Source organism: Heterocephalus glaber, unplaced genomic scaffold, assembly GCF_053883595.1.
Source record: "Heterocephalus glaber isolate CG9 unplaced genomic scaffold, H.glaber_assembly_v1.0 deba00001600, whole genome shotgun sequence".
Taxonomy (NCBI): domain Eukaryota; kingdom Metazoa; phylum Chordata; class Mammalia; order Rodentia; family Bathyergidae; genus Heterocephalus; species Heterocephalus glaber.
The window spans coordinates 26,629,832-26,656,401 of NW_028258372.1; positions in this window are offsets into that span (position 1 = coordinate 26,629,832).

The following is a 26,570-nucleotide window of genomic DNA, read 5'->3' on the forward strand; positions in this document are numbered from 1 at the left end:
ATCTGCTAATGAGATTGAAAAACAAAACAAATTTTACTCTTTTACATGGCCAGCAGATACCATCCATTCCTTGCATGTTCTCAAGACAAATGACACCTGCCTTAATGTGAGGGTAACTGACAGCATCATCTGCTATGCACAGTTCCTCTGAATTCCACTTGGTAACTGGGATGACTGCCTGTGTTTCTTTTTTTTTATTAGTGTATAACTTTATTATCATGCACTGAAAACACACATATACAAAAATTAAAATTATTCAAAGAAAAGCAGTGCAAGGGAAAAAAAACTATAATAATATTCAAATACAATGGAACTCAACCAAAGCAAACCTGCAAAGTACTTAAACATTTTTCCATATAATTTAAAGAAATATCTCAAGCATTAACAAGACATCAGAAGATGTGATTTGTTTTAGAAAGATTTTCAAAACTAATATTGAACAAATAGTGGTCTGGAGAAATAATTCTGATTAACTAGTAGAACCCAAATAAGCCGATTTTTTTAAATTTAACTTTCAATACAGACATGTGACACGTGATGAAAATATAATCTGAGAAATATAACAGGCAATTTCAGCCATGTGTATCGCAAAGTACCACACAGAGTGCCAACTTCTAAGTGCAAACTGAAAAGGTATATGCCAATCATCTGTGATGGCCCCTTGATATTATTCAAATATGCAGCTAAACAGGAGATACATGAGGCTACCACTGGCAGAGCAGCACATTGTTTTACAGTGAAAACTTTTATATAAGTAGGATTATGCTGTAAAGGATGAAAAACACAGCATGTTATGATAAGTACCTAAAACAGTAACAGTTATTTATCACACTATCAAGTACTGTTTACTATACATAGTTGTATATGCTTCTTCTGGAAACATACCATTCTCTCCTTTGATCTCAATGACTTCCTTCCCAACCCACTGATGGCCTCCAGCCTAGTCTCTATCTACATCTCTTCCTATAGTTTTAAATACAATCTATATATGGATTCTTTCCAGATTCCACCCTGTAACCTGATCTCTTCCCTTCCCCCCCTGCCACCCCTACCACTTTGAACCTTTTCTTCCTAGTTCAAATTATCCATTATTCATTAATCATTTTAATTCTTAATTACACTTTCAGTTTCTCACACTAGAGAATCAATTCGGTATTTGCATGTGTGTCCTATTTATTTCACTTAAGAGGATGACCTCAATATACATCCATTTAGCTATAAATGTCTCTAGTTTCTCATTCTTTATGGCTGAGTAGTACTCCATTTTATTTTAAAAAAAACACATCTTTTTTTCCCATTAAGTTTATTGGTATATTTTAGGTATAAAATATGGTTACATTCATCATTGGAATCTTGTACCATTACATGATGCATCTTGGTTCTTACTTTTTTTCCCTGACCCTACCCTCCCTTCACCCCCTCCACCCTGCCCTATTTGCAAAGAATTTATTTCCATTTTTTTTCTTTTCTCATATTTTTTATTTTCCCTTCTTTCTTTTCCTCTACCTCTCCCACTTCCCCTGCTCCTTTAGACATTTTCTTCCTATTTCACAATATCAATTATACATTTTTAAAATTACAATATCAAGATCTAGGAGACATTACCACAGGTTTTACAGAATTTTAAGGATAGAGAAAGCATATTTCAAAAATCTTTTTTGAAATAAATTTGATAACTTCTAAAAAGTACCTTGGAAGACAAATTAATGAAACTAACTCTGGAAGAAATAAAAAATTTGAATAGCATCTATTAAAGAAAGTATATTCCTAGCTTGAAAACCTACCTATATGACAACAAAAGGCTCATATATATTTTAACTGATAAATTATATCAAACATTTAAAGCAGAAAAAAGAAACAACACTTCTCCCCTCATTTTAGGAAATCAACATTGTGCTAATCCTAAAACTGGATAAAGATAATAAAAGAAAAAAGTATGCACATAGATAGAAATTTGTTTAACAAAACAAGCTATTAGAAGTCAGACCTGGCAGTATGTAGAAAGAGGTTTTATTATAGGGATGGTAGTGTTGGTTCAGCAATGGAGGATCCACCCCCAAAAGTCATAATTTTAACAGAGAAAAGGAAAAATCCATATGATCCTGTCAGTAGTTGGAGAAAAAGTACTGGGCTAAATTCTACAGCTGTTCATGATAAAAGTTATCAGGAGACTAGAAGCAGAACAGAACCTTTTCAACAGATCAAAGACATGAACTCCATACTTCCAGGAAAAACACCTTATATGAATGGAGAAGATACAATGCTTTTTCCTTAAGGTGGAGAACAAGGGAAGATATATTTACTCTTCATCTGTCCATTAAACTTTGAAACATATGCCTAAATCAAAATGGTCTAGCAATAAAAATAAACAAATAGCATAGGATTGGCAAGGTAGAAGTAAAATATTTATGTGTAGATGAAATGATCATCTACAGAGAAAATACTAAAAAATCTCTAGGATCCCCTAGAACTTATATTTGAATTTAGCAGGATTAGAAAACACAAGGTATATATAAAAATTCAGGTCTATGTATACTTGCTATAAATGAAGAATTGGATATTGAAATTTGAAAGTTATGTAGGAGTACAAAGGACATAGAAAAGTAAAAACAAGAAAAAAAGCAGTGCTGGAAGACATTTAGTACCTAATTTTAAGACTTCCTCTAAAGCTACAGTAATCAAGGCAGTGTTGGTGCAAGGAAAGACATATAGATCATTGGAATAAAACAGAGAATCTAGAAATAGAACCACACATATATGGTCCACTGAGTTTTGAAAGATTATTTAACAGTAACATTTAATAGAACAGAAACTCAATTCAAGAGCTGAGGAAAAGATGGTGTTTTCAGCAAATGGCACTAGAACACCTGGTATCTGTATATAAAAAATTAAGCTCAATGCTTTATTTCCATATATAAAAATAACTTGAAAGGATCTATGAACCTAAACATGAAAGAGTAAAACTATAAACCTTAAGAAGAAATTATAAGGGAAAATGTTTATAAATTTAGGGTAGGCAATAATTTCATAGGATATAAATAAAGATGTATAAAAGAAAAAATTGATAAATGAGATTCCATCAAAATGTAGAACTTTAAATGACATCATTAAGAAAATGAAAAGTAGTCCTTAAACATACCTTATTTTTAATGCTTATAACCTATTACCAGAATATACAAAGAACTCTTACAGCTCATTAATAGACAATGCAATTAAAAAGTAGACATAAGAAGACGATATATAGTCAGTACCGCACAAGGAAATGTGGGCAACACTAGAATCAGAAAAATACTACAAGATTGAATTATATACTCATTAGGGAGATGAAGTTAAAAGTTTTAAAAGAACAAATGTCAGCTTAGATGTGAACCAGTTAGAATTTTCTAATACTGCTAATGTGAATGTAAAATGATAAAACAATTTTGGAAAACAATAGAGAAATTTCTTGTATTACTGTTAATCCAATGGTCCTGTTCTTAAGCTTTTACTTGAGAGGAATGAAAACACATGTTCACAATAGATTTGTACATATAAGTTTAGTATCCCTTATCTGAAATTCTTGAGACCAGAGTATTTCAGATTTTCATTTGAAATCCACTTGATCTGCAAAGAGGATAGATAGTCCTGCTTATTTTTCAGGTTTCTGTCACATGGAGTATTGTTTTCCATCTTTAACTTTCAGACTATGAGTTTATTTTTGAATTAAATGTGCTTCTTTTATGCAGCATATTGTTGGATCTTGTTTCTTGACCCATTTTTCCAGTCTCTTTCTTTTGATTGGTGAATTGAGACCATTAACATTGATGGTTATAATTTATACATATTGACATATTATTGTCATGACTTTTTCTTTTTGTTGGATTCTCCCCCTTTGTGTTTAATTTCTTGTAGTGCCTGACGGATTCATTCTGCTGGGCTTCCTGGGGTTGTGATCCTCATTGTCTTTTCCTAGGATATTGTACAAAGCTTTTTGGAGTTCTAGTTTGGTATTAATGAAATTCCTAAGGTGCTCTTTGTCATGAAAGTATCTTATATCTCCATCAATTTTGAAAGATAATTTTGCAGGGTACATCGATCTGGATTGGAGGCTGTTTTGCTTTAAGGCTTGAAATACATCACTCCAAGCTCTTCTTGCCTTGAGGGTTTGCATTGAGAAGTCTGCTCTGATTCTGATGGGTTTTCCTCTGTATATGATTTGTTTCTTTCTCTAACTGCTTATAGAATTTTGTTCTTCTGTTGGATTTCTGGAATCTTAACAAGTATATGCCTATGTGTAGATTCTTTATTTGATTTTGGCTTTTTGGAGTTCTATATGCCTCACTTATCTGTATGTCAAGTTCTTTTCCCCTGCTTGGGAAATTTTCTGCCATCACTTCTATGAATAGTTTTTTATGTCATCTGCACTCCCTCCTGTTTCTTCATTGACTCCAATCAGGCTTATGTTATTCTTCTTTGCACTGTCTAGCAGCTGCTGGGTTGATTTCTCATGGTCCCTTAGAATTTTAAAGCAATTTTTCTTTTCCTGGACACTAATTGCAATCTTATCTTCTATATGTGAAATTCTATCCTCACATTGGTTCATTCTGCTGCACACACTTTCGATGGAGATTTTCATCTCCTGGAAATCTGTTTGCATTTGTTTTGTGGATGCCATTTGTTTCCTATGTTGAGATTCCATCTTGTTCCTGAGCTCTTCTCTAGAATTAGTAATCATGTCTTGCACTATGAGCACAAACTCTGCTGTTATCTGAGAAATTATTTCTGATTTCATTTTTTCCAGATCCTTTTTTGTTGCCAGTTCAAGGAGTCCAGGTGGTTGAGTATCAGAGTGTTCCATCTCATTTCCCCTTGAGGTTGCTGTAGGTGATCTGGAAGTCTGGTTTTTAGACTTGTTTACATTTCTTCTCATTTCAATGGGTGGGGATGGTGGTGCTGCTGTTGTCCCCATGGTTTCTCTTGCAGTGGAAAAGCTTTTTAATAAGATGAGATCCCAGTTGTTGATTCTTTGTGCTCACTTCTGTGCTATTGAGGTTTTTTTCATAAAGTCTTTTCCTATCCCAATGTCTTTAAGTGTTCTACCTAACTTATATTCCAGCAAATTTAATGTTTCTGTCTTAATATTTGGATCTTTAATTCACTTTGATCTTAATTTAGTGCATGGTGATATGTATGGGTCTACTTTTAATCTTTGGCAGGTTGAAATCCAGTTTTTCCAACACCATTTATTAAATAGGCTATCTTTCTTTCAATGAGGATGGTTGGCTCCTTTGTCAAAGATGAAGTGGCCGAGTATATCTGTAGTTGTTTCTGCATCTTCTTATCTATTCCAGTGATCCTCAGGTCTGTTTCTTTGCGGTACCGTGCTGTTTTTATCACAGTAGCTTTGCAGTGTAGATTCAAGTTGGGGATTGTAATACCCCCAGCCATGTCTGTGTTGCCTAGAATTGCTTTTTCTATTCTAAGTTTCTTCTGTCTCTAAATGAATTTTCAGATTGCTTTCTCTAGCTCTCTGAAATATATTGATGGAATTTTAGTCAGCATTGCATTAAATCTATACAGTAGTTTTGGAATTATGGCCATTTTCACTATATTGATTCTTCCTACCCATTAACAAGGGATGTTTTTCCATTTTTTTATGTCCTCCTCAATCTTCTTTTTCAGAGTGCTATAGTTTTCAGTGTAGAAATCTTTTGCATCCTTTGTTTGATTGATTCCTAGATATGTCATTTTTTTGCATGCTATTGTAAAAGGAATTGTTTCCCTAATTTCTTTCTCAGTGAGTCTATTATTTGTATGAAAAAAGGCTATTGTTTTTTAGTGTTGACCTTATATCCTGCTACTCCACTGAATCCATCAACTAAGTCTAGAAGTCTTTTGGGAGAACATTTTGGGTCTTCTATGTAAACTATCATATCATGAGCAAATAATGACAATTTAACTTCTTCCTTTCTTATCTTTATTCCTTTTATTTCTTTCTCTTTTCTAATTGCTGTGGCTAATATTTCCAGGATAATATTGAACAGGAGTGGTGATAGTGGGCATCCTTGTCTTAGTCCTGATTTTAGCGTGAAAGTTTTGTTTTTGACCATTTAGTATGATGTTGGTTGTTGGTTTTTCATAGATAACCTTAATCAGGTTGAGACAAAGACCTTCTATTCCAATTTTCTGTAGTGTTTTTATGGTGAATGGGTGTTGGATTTTGTCAAATGACTTTTCTGAATCTATTAAGATGATCATATGGTTTTTGTCCTTGTGTCTGTTGATATAGTGTATTACATTTATTGATTTATGGATGTTGAACCATCTTTGCATCCCTGGGATAAATCCGACTTGGTCAGGGTTATGATCTTCTTTGTATTCTGTTTGCAAGTGTCTTATTAAGGATTTTTGCACCTAGGTTCATTAGAGAGATTGGCCTGTAGTTCTCCTTTTGGGTTGGGTCTTTCCCTGGTTTTGGAATCAATATAATACTTGCTTCCAGGAATGAATTTGGAAGCCTTGCCTCCCTTTCAATTTCCTTGATGAGTTTAAAAAGTAATGGTGAGAGTTCTTCTTCAAATGTCTTGTAGAATTCAGCAGTGAAGCCATCAAGACCTGGCCTTTTCTTTGTTGGTAAATTTTTTATTACATTTTCAATTTCACTCATTGAAATTGGCATGTTTAGAATTTCTATATCTTCATTTAATTTTGGAAATCCATATGTATCTAGGAATATGTCCATTTCTTCTGTGTTTTCCATTTTATTAAAGTACAGGTTCTCTAAGTAGGTATTGATGATACTCTGGATTTCTGCTGGGTCACCTTTTTCATTCTTAATTGCATGGATTTGAGCCTTTTCTTTCCTTTTCTGATAAGGTTGGCTAAAGGTTTATCAATTTTATTCATTCTTTCTAAAAACCAACTCTTTGATTCATTGATTTTTTTGTATTGTTCTCTTAGTCTCCATTGCATTGTTTTCTGCTCTGATCTTTATAATTTCCTCTGTTGTACGAGCTTTGGGTTTACTATTCTCTTCTTTTTCTAGGAGCTTGAGGTTCTGCATTAGGTTATTTATTTGAGTTCTCTCTGTTTTCCTTATATAGGCATTCACTGCTATGAATTTCCCATGTAGAACTGCTTTTTCTGTGTCCCATATATTCCTGTATGTTGTACTGGCATTATCATTTACTTGTAGAAACTGTCTAATTTCTTCTTTAGTTTCCTCTGTGACCCATTGGCTGTACAGGAGGGTGTTATTCAGTTTCCATGTGTTTGTGGGAGTTTTGCAGTTTCTTATGTTATTGATCTCCAATTTTATTGCACTATGGTCTGAAAATATACAGGGGATAACTTCAATTCCTTTACATTCACTTCGACATATCCTATGTGCTGGCATGTGCTCTATTTTGGAGAATGAACTGTGTGCAGCCTAAAAGAATGTGTATTCTGATTTTGTGGGGTTGGAATACTCTGTAAACATCTATTAAGTCCACGTTTTCAATAGCTTGGTTCAGTTCCAGAATTTCATTTTTAATTTTTTGTCTAGATGATCTGTCTATTTGTGATTGTGGGATATTGAGTTTCCCCATTACAAGTGTATCAGTCCTTATTTGGTTTTTCATGTCCATTAATACTTGATTTGGACAGTTGTGGACATTCATATTTGGTGCATATATATTTATGATTGTCATCTCTTCCTCTTGAACTCTTCCCTTCACAAGGATGTAGTGACCATCTTTGTCTCTCTTGATGAGTTTTGATTTGAAGTCTACTTTGTCTACAAATAAAATTGCTACTCCTTCTTTTTATCTTGGTTCCTGTGGGGTGGAGAACTCTTTTCCATCTTTTTACTTTCGGTCTATGTATTTCTTTTTGAGTTAGGTGTGTTTCTTGTATACACCATATTGTTGGATTTTCCTTCTTAATCCATTTTGTCAGTCTATTTCTTTTGGTCAGTGAAGTGAGGCCATTAACATTGATAGTCATAATTGATAGATATTGACTCATCCTTGTCATGATGTTTTACTATTGTTGGGTCTTTTATTTCTTATTTTTTTCCTCCTTTCCCTTTAGTGTCTTACCTTGCCTTGTGGCTTCCCTCTCTTGGACCTCATGGAGTTGTGACCTTCATTGTTTTTTCTAGGATATTGCTTAGAATTGTTTGAAGTGCTGGTTTGGTGTTCATGAAATTTTTCAGGTGTTTTTTGTCATGGAAGTATCTAATTTCCCCATCGATTTTGAAAGATAATTTTGTAGGATACAACAGTCTCGGTTGGAAGTTTTTCTTTTTAGGGCTTGAAATACTTCACTCCAGGCTCTCCTTGATTGGAGGGCCTGTGGTGAGAAATCTGCAGTGATTCTGATGGGCTTTCCTTTGTAGGTGATTTGTTTCTTTTCTCTAACTGCCTGTAGGATTTTGTTCTTCTTTTTGTTCTTTTCTGGGATCTTGACAATTATATGTCTAGGTGTAGATTTTTTTTGATCATGGCTAATTGGAGTTCTATATGCCTCAGTTATCTGTATGTCCAATTCTCCACCTCTGTCTGGGAAGATTTCTACTATTACTTCTATGAACAGATTTTTTATGTCAATTGTACTTTCTCCTGTTTTTTTGTGGAATCCTATCAGTCTTATGTTATTCTTCTTTGCATCATCTAGCAGCTGCTGGATAGATTTCTCTTAGTCCCTTACTATGTTTAAGAAATCCCTGTTTTCATGGTCCTTAATGGCAATCCTGTCCTCAATATCTGATATTCTATCTTCAGATTCCCTTAATCTGCTATACATGCTTTCAATGGCATTTTTAATCTCCTGAATATCTGTTTGAATCTGTTTCATGGATTCCATTTCTTTCTTATGTTAGGTGATCATGGTTTCAGTTTCTCTCTTATGCTGGGCATTCATGACTTCCAGCATATTTCTGAGTGCATCTTTTTTTTTTTATCTGTTTCTCTACTAGAGCCTCTAATCATGTCTTTCACTCTACTCACCGTCTCTGTAGTTATCTGGGAGATTATTTCTGCTTTGAATTTTTCTAGACCCTCATTCATCTGTTTTGTTACTTACTATGTTAACAGTTCAGGGTGTCCAGGTGGTTGATTATCAGACTTTTCCACCTCGTTTCCCCAAGAATCTACCCTTGGTGGGGTGGAAATCTGAGTTTGTGCCTTCCTTAAAGGTCTTCTCATTTTTGTTTTTGGTACTGTCCTTGGTTTAATTCCTAGGTTGATAGTTCAAAATTGCTTATTGTAAGTATCTTTTTTGCTTGTAATTAGAACCCTTATGGAATGATTGCTTCTCAGAGGTGTCTTTCTGATACAGCTATTCTTTAGGTTTTGAGTCTCTAATGGTTCTGAGGTGGTCTTATTTTCATTATACCAAGAAGGACAACTGATTAGGTCAATCACAACACCTTAGCCCAAGTGATACAATCAGCAACAAAATAGCATCAAGTACCTTTTAGAAAATGATAATTTGTGGTGGTTATTTTCCTATCACCTTTGACTGTGTGAATTAAATCAAGATCAAGAACCAATCCACCATATGTTTATAGTCAATAATCTCTTCAATATAGCAACTTTACCTTTTGGGATAGGGAGTTAGGAGGAGTTTGGGAGGGAGAAAAAGGTAGATAGAAGGATAGGGGAAGGTTAGCAGTGAGGTCAGAGGGCACAGATGAGAGGAGAAGAGAGAAGAAAAGAAAAATAAAGAAGAAATACAAATTAGGGCCAGAACAGGAACACAAAGAGAGGTGAAGAACAATGTGGCACAGCAAGGGAGTGAGGGAGAGAGAAAGAGAGAAAGAAAACAGAAAAAGAAAAAAGAGAAAAATAAAATTGTTTAAAGAGTAGAAAAAGAAGAGAAAAAATAAAAAATAGGAACAAAAATAATAGTGGTAATTTTTAAAGCAACAAATAAAAGAAAAATGTAGGGCTTCCTTTAGGGCATATCTCTGCTGTCACAATAAACAACATAGGCAACAGTCTGCATAAGTCAATGAGTTTCAGTAAGCCAGTTGCAGACCCATGAGATTCAGGCAGATTTCTGGCTGCAAGTTCCAAGTTGAGCTCCCTGTCCTCCTGCAGGTTTAAACCCTGCAAGATTCTATTACAGGTTCCAGCTGCCTTTCCCCTGAAGATAGTCCAGGTTCCAATGGGAGGTGATGATCCCTCCAACTTACCAAGTATGGTAGCCTGGTGTGCCTTTATTGCAGAGATTCTCTTCAGTTTTCAAGTGGGCTTCAGTTTTCTTTCATCAGGGACCCTGAGAGAGTTCCTCTCTCTGTTGTTCACTTCTGCAGCTCAGGTCAATGGCCTTTATGTCCCCCTGTGCCTCTGTAGTGTGGAATCAGGTAGCTGCACAGCCAAGAGGCCAGAGGCATTGGGTGGGGGGAGAGTGGGGCGGGGGAGCACTCTCTTGTTGCAGGCGACCCTGTGGTTAACATGGCACCTGGTGGGTGTGCTGGGGGGGGTGGTGTCTCACAGTCTGGTGGATGTAAGTGGGTGGGGCAAGATAGCCAGAGTAGGGTGCAGCCACCTGCAACTGATCTGACATCAAGGCCAAGCTGATGGTTGGTCTGTGTTTCTTAATTGTCTTTATCCAAAGAAAATGCAACTTCTTCCATTTTCATAACAAACAGGTAGTTACAATGTACGGGTAATATTTTTTTTTTTGGTGGTTGTATTTTGTTTAGTTTTTTAAAGAATTACTTAAATATCAAAGAAACAGAAATGCCTGTCACAATTAGGACCAGGGAAAATGTATTTAAAAAATGACCCTTACAATTTCAATATTAACACAGTTTAGTTAACTCTTCTTAAACATCTTGCTATACTGTCATATATTAGAAATTAGACTTCATAATACAGTGAGGCCATAGCAAACATTAACATTAACATTGCTCCCTCCAATGTTCCACCTTTCCAGATATATAGGAGGCTTACATTACTCCTTACCTTTTAAGCTAGGTGTGGTCCTACCATTGGCCTTAGCCAGTAAATTAGGAGCAGAAAACTACTCTGGCCAACTGTTGATTTACAGAAATGCAGAACTATTTTTCTTCAGTTTTAAATAAAATAATTGAAGTCCAGATGTTCTAGTCCTTTGAGTTGTCATCCCCTATTGAGCACTGCAAGGATTGTAGCCCTAGATGAAACAGTGTGGTCATGGAATGAGAAGAAAATGACCCTGTGTTGTTTTAACTTGCAAAGACACTGAGATTATTTGTTGGTGTAATTTACCTCATTCTGATTGACATAGGATCATCAAAGTTTCTTAGAAGATCACATCCCTTATCAAAACACTAATGAGCCTATGCTAGTCTCCTTGACTACATATCAATATTCATTTTACTAATAACAGTAGTGTCATTGTACAGTTATAATGTGCTAAAACTGATCTTTATTTTCACATATTACATTGTGTGTTTGTGTGTTGCTTATATGTATGTGTGTAAATTTTACCTATTTTCTTTCCTAAACTTTGCTGCAATGGGCCTTTTTTGCTTTGAAAGAGTAATTCATATTTTCATATATATGTACATATACACCTACACATATACGAATATGCACGTAAAGGAAATGTAGCATTCAGGACAGAGTATGAGGAAAGATGCAAGGATTCAGAGAGTTTAGGGTGTTACGATGGTTTCATTCTTCCAAAAGAGATAATCCACCAGTTGTCTCTGAACCTGTGACAGATAGCACTCCAGCACTATCTTGAGAAGCTCATTGTGAGCTGCAATTTCTTGGCTGTTTCCAATAAAATTCCGCTTGGACTTGGTGCCAATATGATGGTGAAATGCAGAAAAGGTGGACACGTTCACCACAGTGTATCATAGGTCACAATGCCAATCAAATTTCAAGTTCTTTACCAATCTATATAGCAAAACAAAAGTGGGTTAAAAAGTCACAAAGCTTTGGTCAATTTTCAGAAACAATATTTCTCCAAAGCAGATGTTATCTATTTAAAGGGAGGCCAAGTCTTCATAATTTTCCATCGTATATAATAAACTTTCCTTCATTCTCCCTCAAAATAAATGTAGAAAGTTCTGTGTTAGTTACAAATTGTGTAAAAGAGATAGGATCTTAAGTGACATCAATTGTTGAGTAATCAAAGAGAAATGATCATTTCTTCCCTCTAAGATTGGAAATGTGATAACCTGGTAGAAGTCTATCTAAAAAAAGTACTGTATATGGAAGTGTACATAAAAATGCATAACTAAGACTACAGATATCAATGCTGTTACTATTAAGGAAACTTGTAAACAATCAAAAGTCTATCAATTTGAAGAGTTTAATGAAACTTAGTGTTTTCATAAAATAAACTATTTTGCACTTAATTTAATAAAGAATTATTAGCACATGTATGAAATATGTTAATAACAATTACTTTTCTAAAAGTGAAAATAATTTTGTTTAAGCAGAGGAAATTGGCAAGAGATACTTCAGATTTAGTTTCTATAACTCAAGGCACTGGTAATATTCTTTGGTAATTATGAGTTTATAATTTTCTTATTGAAAAGAAAATTTGAAAATAATATGAGTTTAAGAAATAAAACTTATGAAAACAAAGTCTCAAGAGGTCAATACATCTTTTATCCTTCACCAGGCAGAGAGATGCACAACAGCACCAGTTATAGTACTACTAGTTATAGCAGAAGAATTGCTGGTGGTTGAGTGTAGAATAGTGGTTTAAGGAGCCTAGTGTTTTTCAAAATGAAAAGAATTCTGGTAAATAGTTGTGCAACAGTTAATGTTCTTATCACTAATGGCTATGAACTTCAGTGGTTAAAATGGTAAATTATACTGTAAGCACATTTTAACACAGTTTCTAATAATTTTAAAAAATTAAAATGATTTCTCCAATGATTCTTATGAAAATTCCTTTAAGAACTCTTTTTGGTAAAATTATTCCTCTGAATTTCATTCACTGCTTTAAATAAGTTTGGGATTATTGAGGTATAAAACAATCCTTTGAAGAGTTAAATATGTAACAAAGTAAAAATTTAGTATTACTTTATAGTTGGCCAATTTAATTAAGGTGCTGCTTATAATATATTTATAATTTTCAAAACTTAGAATTTCAAAAATTAGAATTTGCTCTGACTGTTTAAATGAAACATTTTAAGTGGATGGATAACTCTTTTTAAAAAAACTTAAAATATTATTTCATGCAACAATTTATTTTCTGTTGAGATGTATTAATTCCATTGCAACTCACATACACGAACATTCTGGTCTTTCATCAAGCAAAATGGATTGCTTTGGTGTAGTCACAGGTTCTAAATTACCAGGTCATCTCTTAAGAATTTATATAAGAGGATAATGTCAAAGCATGCTAGAAAATTCATCTAATGTTTGCAGTAATAAGTAATATACTGCAAGAATGAATCTTCAAAATGGGCAATATGGAACATTTTGCAAAGCTTTGCTGTATTCCCTGATTTTGAAATATGTAAAACTAAAAGGTGTGCTTTATACCTGACAGTACCTTTATGAAGTTGTTTTCCCAACCACAAAAAAAAAGAATGTAATGGCAATTGTGGTATCTTCTGCTTTCATTTTTCTGGCCATAGTGCCTCATCTGTGTCAGCATGAAGTGAACAGCCTGTGAAACCACTCACTGAAAGAATACCTACTGTCCCAGTACATTTCTAAATTGTAGTCTTTCTCACCAGAAAGTAAAATATTGTTGAATATGGTCCAGAAATATTGCCCTCTCTTCTTCCCTTGCAAGCTAATGTTCTGCACAGCAAAAATAAGAGTCTGCCCAATCTTTGCCTGTTGCTTTAATTTGTTATGTATTCAATGTTTGAACAATAAATTTTTGATTAAGATTATCCATTAGAAACACTTTCTTATGTAAAAAGATGAGAAATCACTTGGTTTTTTGATGTTTTCTGTTCCTTCTGCTTCTTCAGATAGTTCCTTGTTTTCTGTCATTAAATAACTTTTATTAGGGTTAATTTGTATCCAAAGATTGGTTAATAAAGTCTCTTTACTTTTTGGTTATAAATAGACCTATATGAAATGTTAAACATATAACATTTGTGTATTGTTCATTTCTATTCACACCTAGTGATAGAGTAGAAATATATGCTAAGATACACAAAATTTGGTGTCTCAATTCTTAAATATCTCTATTAGAGAATTATCTAATTATAATGGTCTAGAGCTATACATACTGACTCTAAGATTTACATGAAAATGAAATATTTAGTATGAAGTTTCTTAATAGACAAAAACAACCTTGGTCGCACATACTTCTAATCTTAGCAAACTGGGAGGCTAAGGCAGGAGGATTCTTCCAGGTTTGAGGCCAGCCTGAATAATAAGTTGGGTAGCTTAGCAAGAAAATGTCTCAAAATAAAAAATAAAAAGGGTTGGATATGTAGATCTGTGGGTAAGCAACCGAGAGAGAGAGAGAGAGAGAGAGAGAGAGAGAGAGAGAGAGAGAGAGAGAGAGAGAGAAAGAAACAAATCTATTCCAGGCTTGGTCATCTATTGTCTCCCATATAACCTGACAGTTATTTACTAAGTCGTATAAACTTTTATAATAGTGGGAGAGCTATAGACTAGTAAGATTCTACAGAAATATTTACCTGTAAAAATAAAGGCATTTATCTTCATTTAGTCTAAATGTGTCTTAAAATTTTGCTTGAATGATATCTGTAAATTTGAGACTACAGAGTATTGGTATTTGTTTGCTTTCAAGTTTCTGCAGTGTAGACTAACTCCAAGGCCTGGATATTTCCCTACACACAAAGAAAAATGCTATAAATTTGGAACACAAGAAAGGAAATAAAAACATGAATCCACTGTATCAGCAATGTCAGTTCCTCTCCTCATCTTTTCCCCATCACTAGTGGTATAATACTTAATTTTTGTTTATTTGTTTTTGTTTTGGCAGTGTTGGGGATTGAATCCAGGGTCTCAGGTCTGATATACAAGTGCTCTGGTATTGAACTACAACCCCGGTCCAACATTTCATTTACTTTCTATCAGAAAAGATTTGATAACTGCTATGTCATTTCTTTCTAAAAACAATTAAATGGCTGTCTGTTTGATCCAAGACTGGAAATCTGCCTCTGTATAGTGTGTTGAGTCACTTCCAAGTTACTGAAAAATCTTTCTAAACAAGAACTGCACTGATGTTACCAGATGTCCTATGCTCAAGGTTACTGTATTTCCTTTGAAAGACTCCAGTGGTCATTAAAAATTATTTTGTGACAGAAACCATATGTGTTGGCTGTCTAGTAGAAAAGATGGAGAGCACCTGGTGTTTCTATAATCTTCTGGCTCTTGATGATACCCCAAACTTCACATCCTTACAACCTTGAACTACAGACCCTTGGGAGACTGAATGCCTGGCATTTTGACATGATCAATTACACATTTTGAGGTTGCAAATTGCTCAGTGTGACTTTAGAAAGTTATATCTAAAAAGTTTGCATTCACATGGCACTAATGTGTCAACTTGGAATCTTTTATAAAAAGAAATATATTCATTTAATTCTTTTAAATATTAAGATTACAAAACACAAAGGAATGCACACAAACAAAACCAAAAGTCTAATCCATTTGAAGTTTGCAAAGTAGTGTGAATTTAAAGTCAGAATATTTAATATATTCATGATATATTTGATTTGCCATCTACAAGAAAAAACGATCTATTTCATCATAGATTCAAATTTTTGTTTCCTGTGCATAAATACTTATATAAAATATGTATGTATCTGTTTATGTTAAATATATACAATATAAACTTAATGGCTTTTTAGTTTTTCTGCCTTTTTTGAAAATAAGAATAGAAGTTAATCCTCATGGAAACAATGGGCCATACTGAACTATGTAATCCCCTTTTCTTTAATTTTAAGAGTTATATTTAAAATATTACACATGTATAAGCATTCACGAATTTATTTTTCCTTCTCTGAATATAATATGTGTTTGATGCTTTTACACATATTTTTGCTGTTATGCTTCTAAGCATCCCTTGCACTGCTAATTATCACGTAGAAATGCAAAAGCAGATTTAGAAAATTGAAGTCATTTGCCCAGGGCCACACAAGTAGTAATAAGTGAGTAATTCCAAGCTTCATGACCATTCTAATTGACATCATTCCAGGAATTACATTGGTGCAATTTTGGGGGGTACCGGGGATCAAATTCGGGTCCTTGCGCTTGTGCAGCAGGTGGCAAAAGCACTGAGCTAAATCCCCCTCCCTTGTTTATGTTTTTTAAATCTATGGATATAATTAAAGGCTAAAAATCTCTCGACTACTAATTGAAGGGCAAGAAAACGCTTATGTAAAAATCAATGGATAGGTCTGAGAGGTAAAATTAACTCACTATTTCTTTTTATTAATTAAGGTAAAATACAGGACAATGAAAATGAACACTCAGTGGTGCTATGATCTGATAGGGCTCAGATGGGACACTGGTATCTCATAGGACATTTGTGACAGTTTTCCTGAGGTAATTATAAGGGATGATGCATTACTTCTCCCTGATTGACATGTTTTACCCTTGACAGTTGAACAATTGAAAGACAAAGTCAATCACTGATTAGCTGTCACCTCACCATGTCCTACCAAAGATTGAATCCAGTTTGCAATTTGAATGAGGTAGTGCTGGCCAAAATACTCACATAATAAAAGGACTTTTAACAAATATACTAAGTGAAAAAAGGCTTAATAAGAAAGCACAGAGGACCATTAATAAAAAAAGAAAAATGAATTATGACATTTAAAAAAATAATCTCAGGAGGAAATATAATGAATATATATAGGCACTGAGAAATTCAAGGGTATCTAGGTAAATTAAGTCATTTTCCTTACAAAATTATAGCACAAATGACAGAAAAGGAAATTAAAGACTTTCTCATAGATTTAACTGATTACAAGGTGAATTTCACTGTTAAAAATAAAAATTACATTTCATGTATTTTCGGACAATTTCCTTCTTAAAAAAAATGTAAAGAATAATTATATAGCACATAAGTGGTCATGCAGTTTGTATATGGCAGTCACTAAAAATAAGCAGAGCTGTAGTAGCTGTTCTGTCTGTTGCTCAAAAACTCATGAAGAACACATATAAACTGCACCAAACTTCCTGGTCTAAAATGAATGTTTCTGATAGTTTGTGTCACATTTTAAGTTTCAGATAAATCATCTCTTTGGCCACGTTTTAACACTAGGATTGAATGCCAAGAAATGAAGTTTCATCATAGGTAAACTGTAGCAGCTCAAATTACAGCTACTGCTCCAAATTATGGCGATTTGAGCATTAGGGAGAAAAATAATTTGCTCGATAATCCCTTATACTTTAAACATTATTTCTCAACCCCAGCCATTAAAGAGAAAGATCTCACACAACCTAATATTGAAATTATTTAGTAAAGAAAATGAATGCACATTGAGTAGCACAGCAGTAGAAGAAATAGAGACAGTTGAAAGAAATAGAGACAGTGGTATGCTCCACTGGTATGATATTTAATGAAGTTCTTTGAAAGCCATATTTTTTAAACCATTTTCTTTTATTCTTGAGCAATTAATTTACATACCATTGTTCTATTCTTACTCTTTTTTAATGTATTGAGGTCTAACTTTTCACCACTTCTTGGAGATTATACTAAAAAAATCTCAAGTCCTGTGAGAAAACGAGGAAGAAACAACACTCAAAATATGGATTTTGTAGAATTAATGAGAAAACTGGGCTTGAAGAGTAGACATACTAGTGCTTTTGAAGTCAGAAACATTTTAACTAACATTCCTGACATAGATTTTCCTTTAAAATATATATTGTTGACATATGACAATCTTTATATTGAATTTAAAGTATTTTCAGTCCTTTGCAGAGAAGACAAAATAGGAAATGTAAACCTCCTCATACTTTACTTTATACTAGCTAATTTAGTAATGTTTCCATGATACAGGATCATGTGCCTTTATATGGATCATTTTGGTCTCACAATCATGTTTCTTGAGTGCCACGTGGTTTTCCAATAAAAAAAAAAAATGGAAATGTGAAGTACTTATAAGCTTTATTTTAACATATAAAAATAATCTTAAGTAACTTGTATGATATATTGTTTAAATACAGACATTGCTGAACCTCAGAAAGTATATTTAAATTTTCAAAAATAATAAATTAGATAAAAATACATTTTGTTTTTTATTGTATTTACAAACAGGAAAACACTAAAATACTGCATTTTTAACAAATTTTTAAAGGAAATCTTAACTTCCTAGCCTCTCATAGCTATTTCATTACTTGTTTTTCATGGACTATATTGAATCCATGTTTGGAGACTATTGACTTATTTTATGAACTAGAATATCCTGAATGCCACAGTATTACTTTGTAATTAATTACTTGGTTTCCATAAGGTTTCTATTTTTGACATTATTTAAATAGGTAAAATTTCAAGACACACTGAAAGAAGCTCCCAATGGATAATTAAAATAGTCTTTAGAATTCTGTAAATGCATAAAACAAAAGATACACATTTCATAGAATTAAAACATAAATAATATAAAATTCTGATGTAATGTATGAAATGCTATTGAATCATATATTGTACCTTGTGATTTCTCTTATGGAGCTTTTTTATAGAAAATAATATCTATTGGGGCCGGGGATATAGCTCAGTGGTTTTGCCACCTGCTGTGCAAGCTCAAGGACCCGAGTTCGATCCCTGGTAACAACAACAACAACAAAAAATCTATGTCATTCAGACATATAGGTTAAGTAAGTTGTACCCATGAATTGGTGGCAAAATTGCTGAAAATTTTTCAAAAGATCTCTTTATTTGTCTTTGTCTCTGTTTCTGTCTCTGCCTCCCCCCCTTTCCACATAAACGTTTGCTAAAATACATCCAAATTCGTAAGTGTCAAAAATATTTCCTTTAAAACTGGTTTGGAGGTACTCCATAAAAGATATGACATGATATGGATACATCAAAAAGCATTTTTTTTCCTGTAAATTTAAAGAAGCAGAAGGGAGCTAGCTATTCCATGTGAATAAATAAAAAGTGTGAACAAAAACAATAAACATATATTTTAAGTAGGGAAAATATGAGTTACAGCATATTGGTAAATTAAAACAAAAGAAAAAATAAATTTGTATTATGAAATTTAATATAGTTTACTAGATTACTACATATTCAGCTATTCTCAAAATTCCTTTCTATAATTGGAACATTGATACATCTGAAAATATAAATCAAACATCATCAAAACCCAAAGCATACAGTGACTTAGGTTCTCTGATACAAAATAACCAGATTGTATTGGATGGTGCCTATTTCCTATAATCCTTGCTACATTTTATAGAACAGCTTTTAGACTGAGGAGCATGAACTCTTGGTACTTGTGAAACAAGTTCAGTTGGGAAATAATGTAAACCTCTATGAGACTTGATGTATGAAACCTAAAATTGGAATAATGTAGGAAGTAATGAAATGTATACATGTTGAATTTATTTTTGGTGAATTATCACATTTAGTCTTCAGAGAAACCTTAAAATGGGCACATTGTTAATATAATATTGAAACTGAGATTTGGAAATAGTATTAAAATTTTCAGTTTATTAAAAGTCACAATAATAAATTAACTTCTCTCTGGCTCCAAAGTAATTCTTTCACTAATACACAAAATCTCTTACTAACATAATAGGATCATTGAAGTGAAGGTTCTTTAACACTGTAATCTACTTTTCAAACACTGAAAAGAAGATTTATGGCTGGAAGGTTGAATTCATATTACTAAGACTATGTATAATTACGCAGTATTTTCAATTTACAGTTGTCTTATAAAATCAATTTTTTTTTTTTAATTTTTGTACCAGGGATCAAACTCAGGACCTTGTGCTTGCAAGGCAGGCAGTGGAACCACTGAGCTAAATCCCTGGCCCTTCAAATTTTCTTAATAATCGAGAAATAATAAAATTTACCAAAGTTCATTATTTCATCAATATATTAAGAATATTAAAGTAGTACACTAAAAGAGACAATATGATATTCTATAAATATCATTCTACTTACAAGTTTGTTAAGATTTTGACTCATCAATAAAATATGACTATTTATTTATTTATTTTGGTACTGAGGATCAAACGGGTCCTTGAGCTTGCAAGGCAGGCGGTAGAACCACTGAGCTAAATCCCCGGCCCAAATATGACAATTTAAAAGTCAAAAAACATGGACCATATAATGGCTTGTGTAAGATATCCAAATGTTTCAATAAAAATTTACACTTTGGGAATTTTGAACTGTGTTCACATGACATGCTCTATAAATGTCACATACTGTTAGAGATGTGACAGTGAATAAAATGATCAAGTAATATAAATGAAAAATATCAGCCTCAAATCAGCAGCAGTAAGTAACCAATCTGGAACACCAGATGGAGAATTAACTGCAATTCAATTATCTATATTAAAATGACTCCTAGGTGCAATTGAAAAAGATACAACATAAAAAAAGAGAAATTGACCATATGTAGCAGTTAAAAAAAGATTTGTCAATGCAAAATGAATGATTGTAGTACATAAGGCTTTTGTTTTGTCATGGGAGATATTTATGAGTGTGATTCTAGTCACATCATATTGCATTGTGAAAAAGGCTTGCTGTTTTTGTGAATTTGCAATTCACTCTTTCCTAATTCAAGCAGATTTTAGACTAGGAAAATATACTTTGGTACAAAGCAAATTTTGTTTTCATATGTATTCTATTTGAATTTTGTTAATAGAGGAAAGGTATACAAACTATGCAAATATGACAATAAGCATCAGAGATTCCAGTAATCAAAAAGTTCAGTTTGAAGCAGAATGAGATGTTTTAATGCCTATAAGATAGACAAGAATTAATTAAATTGATTTTTGTCTTAACTGTATGCAGTATGTGGGATAACTGTAATAGTACTATTATATAAAATTAATGGAACTATGATTTTAACAACATAATTGAAGGCAAATTGGAAGCAATGATCATATTTTAACATGTACATTTGCTTTGGATCAGCAGTTTCAATTCTGGGAAGTTATCTGTCAGAAGCATGCTTAATTGCCCACTCGATATATGTTCAGAGGTGTTATTGTAACATTATTTATAGTGGTAAGGATTAGAAAAATCTGTGAAAAGATCTGGTAAGTGTGAGTGTTTTTAAGTGGTATCTAACAGAAAATACCACTTTCCAAGAAAAAAATATTTTATATTTATAAACCTTTATATATATGACATTTTTATAGCTATCATAACTAAAATATTGTAACATTTCTCATTTACAATGCTTTGAGGAAGATTAATACATGGTATCATAGAGAATCCATTAGACTCAATAAAATTATAAATTCAAAGCACACAGAAATAAAAGGACAAGTTATAATAAAAATGTGATATTTAATTCACTGTTTTGATTATCACTAGCTTATATGCATAATTGACTTTAAAATTTTATGCATGCATTTTTTTCATTCTATTCCACACTTTTATCTTTTTTTATAAAAACTTTTATTAGTACTTTTTTTCAGTAAATAATGATTATATTCACTGTAGGGGATTGGTACATTTATATAATACATTTTAATTCCTTATTTTTCATCCCTCTCTCCACCTCCCTAATCAGGTATCAGATTCATTGATTTATCTTATAAGACTTTACAAAGTAAATTATATATATAATATATTATATAGTTATATATAGCTATAATTATAGATAAATTTTATATTATATAATATAAAAAGTAAATTCTGGGAAATTATTTATTATTGAATATTTTATTATTCAGATAGTATTATCAATATTGAAACATATTGATATTATTGAATAATTTATTATTGAAAATAATAAAGTTAAATATATTGAAAACCAGATTAATAGACCAAAGAACATATACAAATGTAAGACAATTATCCTAAGTCAAGGTGCGCTTTTAAATACATTGTCTGCACTGGATTATGATATTTATTTTTCTCAATTTTTTCCTATTATCTGTCTTTTATTTTGTACTTTATATATGTATATTAAGTTTTTCATATAAGAGAAACCATGCAGTATTTAAGCTTGTGTGTCTGAGTTGTTTTATTTAGCATTATGGTCTCAAGATGCATCCATTTTCCTCCAAATGACTAAAATTTATCCTTCTTTATGGCAAAATACTACAACATTGTGTGTAAATACCACACATTTTAATCCATTCATCTGTTGATGGACATAGATTTTTGATGGACATAAATCTTGTTTCCAAGATTTAGATATTATGAATTGTACTGCTATAAACAAAGGTATGCACATATCACTCTGATATGATATTTTGTACATCTTTGAGCAGATAATTGGAAGGGGAATAGCTAGGTCAAATGGAATTTCTACTTTTAGTTTTTTGAGGAATCTCCCTACTGATTTCCATAGTGGCTTTATCAGTTTGCAATACCACCAAAGGAAAAATCTTCCTTTTTCCCCACAGCCTCCCATACATTTGTTATTGGTGAATTTGGTGGTGGACAGTCATTCTTTCTGGAGTGAGATGGAATCTCAGTGTTGTTCTAATTTGCATTTCTTGAATGAACAGTGATGCTAAACATTTTTTCATATATTTACTTGTTTTACTTTTTTGTCTAAGAAGTGTCTATTCATTTCATATGCTAATTTTAAAATTGGGACTTTAAATTTCGCATGTCCAATTTTTATTTTAGTTTAGTGCATAGTGACAGATACGGGTCTAGGTACAACCTTCATTATGTGGAAAGCCAGTTTTCTTAGCAACATTTTTAAAACCTACCACTCCCCCAATGAAGGGATTTGCACCCTTTGTCAAAAACAACATAGTTGAGTGTGCTTGGACTTGTTTCTCTATCTTCTATTTTGTTCCATTGATCCACAAGTCTGTTTTTTGGCCAATACCATGCTGGTTTATCACTGAAGCTTAGTAATATAAGTTGAAGTTCAGAATTGTGACACCCCTGTCTTGCTCTTGTTGCCCTTGCTTTGGCCACTCTAGGTCTTTTCTGGTTTCATATGAATTTTATGATTGCCTTTTCCAGCTCTGCAATGAATGTTAATGATATTTTGATTGGGATTGCATTAAATCTATATAACAGTTTTGGAAGTGTGGCAATTTTGACTGTATTTATTCTGCCTATTCAAGAACAGAGGATGTCTTTCAATTTTCTAATATCCTCTTTGATCTTTTTTTTCAGAGTACCATACTTTTCATTGTAGAGGTCTTTCACTAACTTGGTTAGGTTAATTCCTAAGGATTTCATTTCTCTTGTTACTATTGTGATGCCTATTGTTTCCCTCTCAGTGAGTTTGTTATTGGTATATAGGAATAATATCAATTTTTTGAGTGTTACTTTGCAACCTGCTGCACTGTGCACATTATGATCTAATTTCTATCTGTATACATCTGTATCTATAAATATCTCCATGATTCCTACATTAAAGCCAATTCACATATCTATCTCCTCGCATAGTTCAAAAGCTCTGAAAACCTCTTATAACAAAGTTTCCAGAATAAAATACAATGTAATTATAGTTCAGTACAATATAATTAATTATATAGTCTCTGCTGCATATTAGACTTCATTTTTAATTCAACTGAAAATTTATATCTTTTGATCAATAGATTTGTTTCTCCAACCTATATTTACACATTAATTTATGCTTTTAATTAATTTACTTATTAACTTATCTAGTAATGAACCCTTGCCTTTGCGCCCATTTTTTAAAAAACTGGTATCTATAAGAAAAATACAATTGTTGTGGTTAAAATCTTAGGTTATTTAAAAGAACTAAAACCTTGATTGATTTACTACTCTAATTGGAATTTTGTTTATTTTAGGTAAGTGAGCACTATTACACATATTTTTGAGTATGCATTCATTTACCCCAAAATTAAAGTTAGTATTATTAACCAATCATTGTGCATAGTTGCAGAAAATATAACACTGAACAACATAAGCAAATTCTCTTGGTCTCAGGGCACTTGCATTGTAGCAGGAAGGGACATAAAATAAAACTGTAAAAACATATAAAAATTTAAATGACAAAATGGGCTAAGGAGGAAAATAACAGAAAGCACAAGGAATTTTATACAGTTAGAAGTGATATCAGTAAGATGGTATTTTGAATACAAACTGAAGTAGATGAAGAAAATATTCATACAAATATCTATATGAAGATTGTTCATGAACAAAAAATTACAAGGACAAAGTCTGTGCTGAAGCATGTCCGGCACTGACCAAGATCAACAGCCTGTGAGAGAGAAAACGAATGGGATAAAAGTGAGGCCATGTATAGCCCCATGAGCCATAAGGATTTTCACTTAAATTCTGAATGTGCTAAGAAGTCATTGGAGAGTTTCCAGTGTAGGAATGTCATAATCTACCTGATAAATATTAATAAGATGCTGTGTGATGGATAAAATTGTTAGTAGCTCCAGGTGAGAATGAGTGGTATAGGGTTGTATTTATGGATAGCCTGAGAACTATTTGAGAATATATTCTGAAAATTCCATTAAGATATTTTCTGGGCTGGGGATTTAGCTCAGTGGTACCGCCGCCTGCCTCCCAAGTGCAAGGACCTGAGTTCGATCCCTGGTACCCCAAAAAAATAAAAAATAAAAAGAGATATTTTCTGAACTATTGAATAGAGGAGTTAAAAATTAATATGAAAAATTGTTTTAACAATCATGCCCTAAACATATCAACAAATATTAATTGTTTAATGATAAGAGAAAGTCGGTAGAACTAAAGTTTTATGTCAAAAATATTTGAAGTTTGTTTTAAAAATATTAATTGTAACATACCTAATAGTCACCTACCTGAAAACTAGTTACAGATATAATTCTCAAATTCAAAGTAGATTAATTGCTCAAGATTTAAAATTTGCTATTATTAATGAAAGGTAGCATTTAAAAATCCTAAGACAATGAAATTGCCAAATGTACCCATAGACAAACATTTGTAAGAATGATCACATTTGTTCAATATTTTATATATCAGGAAACAAGTATGAACTGGCACCAAGTATTGAGAAGTTGACAATTAAATTAGAGGAAATACAGGACTGAAAATTTCCACCATCCTTCATTGAAGAACGTTGGTGATTTCATGTTATCCATTTATTGCTTCCAACTCCAAATTCATCCTTTTTAAATCCTCTGTGAAAATGGGTCTAGGGTTTTACAGTATTTTCTCCTTTGTCATTTGTCCATAAAACTGTGGCCACTGTAAACCTTTAAAAGATTTACAACAGGAAAAGATTTTGCTTCCTGCTTTCCATTCTTCCACATGAATGGTTTTCTGAACATATACTCAAAATAAGTTGGGTTTGACAACTCACAGTACAGGATGATAAATATCTGTATGGGAAACCTTGAATGTCTTTAGTATAGTACTTAAGGAAGCAAAATTACAAAATTAATGGTGAAGTAAAATTGTAAATGCTACTGTGAAGTGTATGTATATATATAATTAAATGCAGACATAATAGGATATATAGAAATTGTGGGAATAGAAATATACATTTTCTCCATATTTTTAAAGATTTTCATTAAGAAATTTTGCATTAATATTGATATTTCAGAGAAATTTTATAACCACAAGTATATCTTGCATATGTTCTCTGTTTGTACTGTATTTTTTCTCTACTATCTTTTATTTTCTGGTAGAACTTTACAAGCAAGATGAGAGAGAAACTTTGACAATGCTGAGCTTCACAATATAATTTTGCATAACATATCTTCTTTTTTAATCTAACAGTTTTGGACAAAAGAAATAGTCCATGGACATTATTTGTCTGAAGAAGCTGTGAGTGCTGCAAGGCATAAGATTACTGAGTTCATGGAGAAACCACCAAGGATCAAATGCTGATTTCTCAGTGGTCCAGGAGTGAAATGCTTGAAGACAAAATTATGGCAGGCTTGCATTTATGGAGAATGGCAACAACTGGCTGTGACCATGGGAATGAATGCCCGAAGTAGGCTAGAGGGCTAGCGGTTGGATACGAGAGGAAGAATGATCCAAAGACACAAAGAAAAAGGCAGCGATGTGGTAGAAGAAAGGTCAAGAAAATGTATATCCTGGAAGTTCAAAGAAAGTGAAATATGAAAAAGAAAGGTGTATTATGTCACATTGTTGTTTACTGGACAAGTGAGTGGCAAGAATGCGACGATTACAGGAAAATGGATGAGAAGAGAGAATTACAACAATCTTTTGAGAAGCAAAAGGGTTTGGAATCTGGTGTACACATAGTACACTAGATTTAAAAGATCTTTGCTAGCTAATCTAACTGAGTAAGGACTACAATATAGTTTTGTTGATTTGAGAAAGATGATATTTGAAATTATTATCAAAATGAGAGGGCTTGTTGGCATGCGACATATAATGTGATTGGATACTAAAACATGTTAGAGTTGAGAGTACTTAGCCTTTTGTGATTTTTTTCCTTGTAGCTTCGTTTGATCATGGGGATGAAACAGAGTAAGAGTATGATTTAAGCAGGGTGGCTATTTAGCTTACCGAAAATAACAATGTGAAAGAAAAAATCACAAGTTGCCACAGAGTGCCTTGGATGCTGCACATGG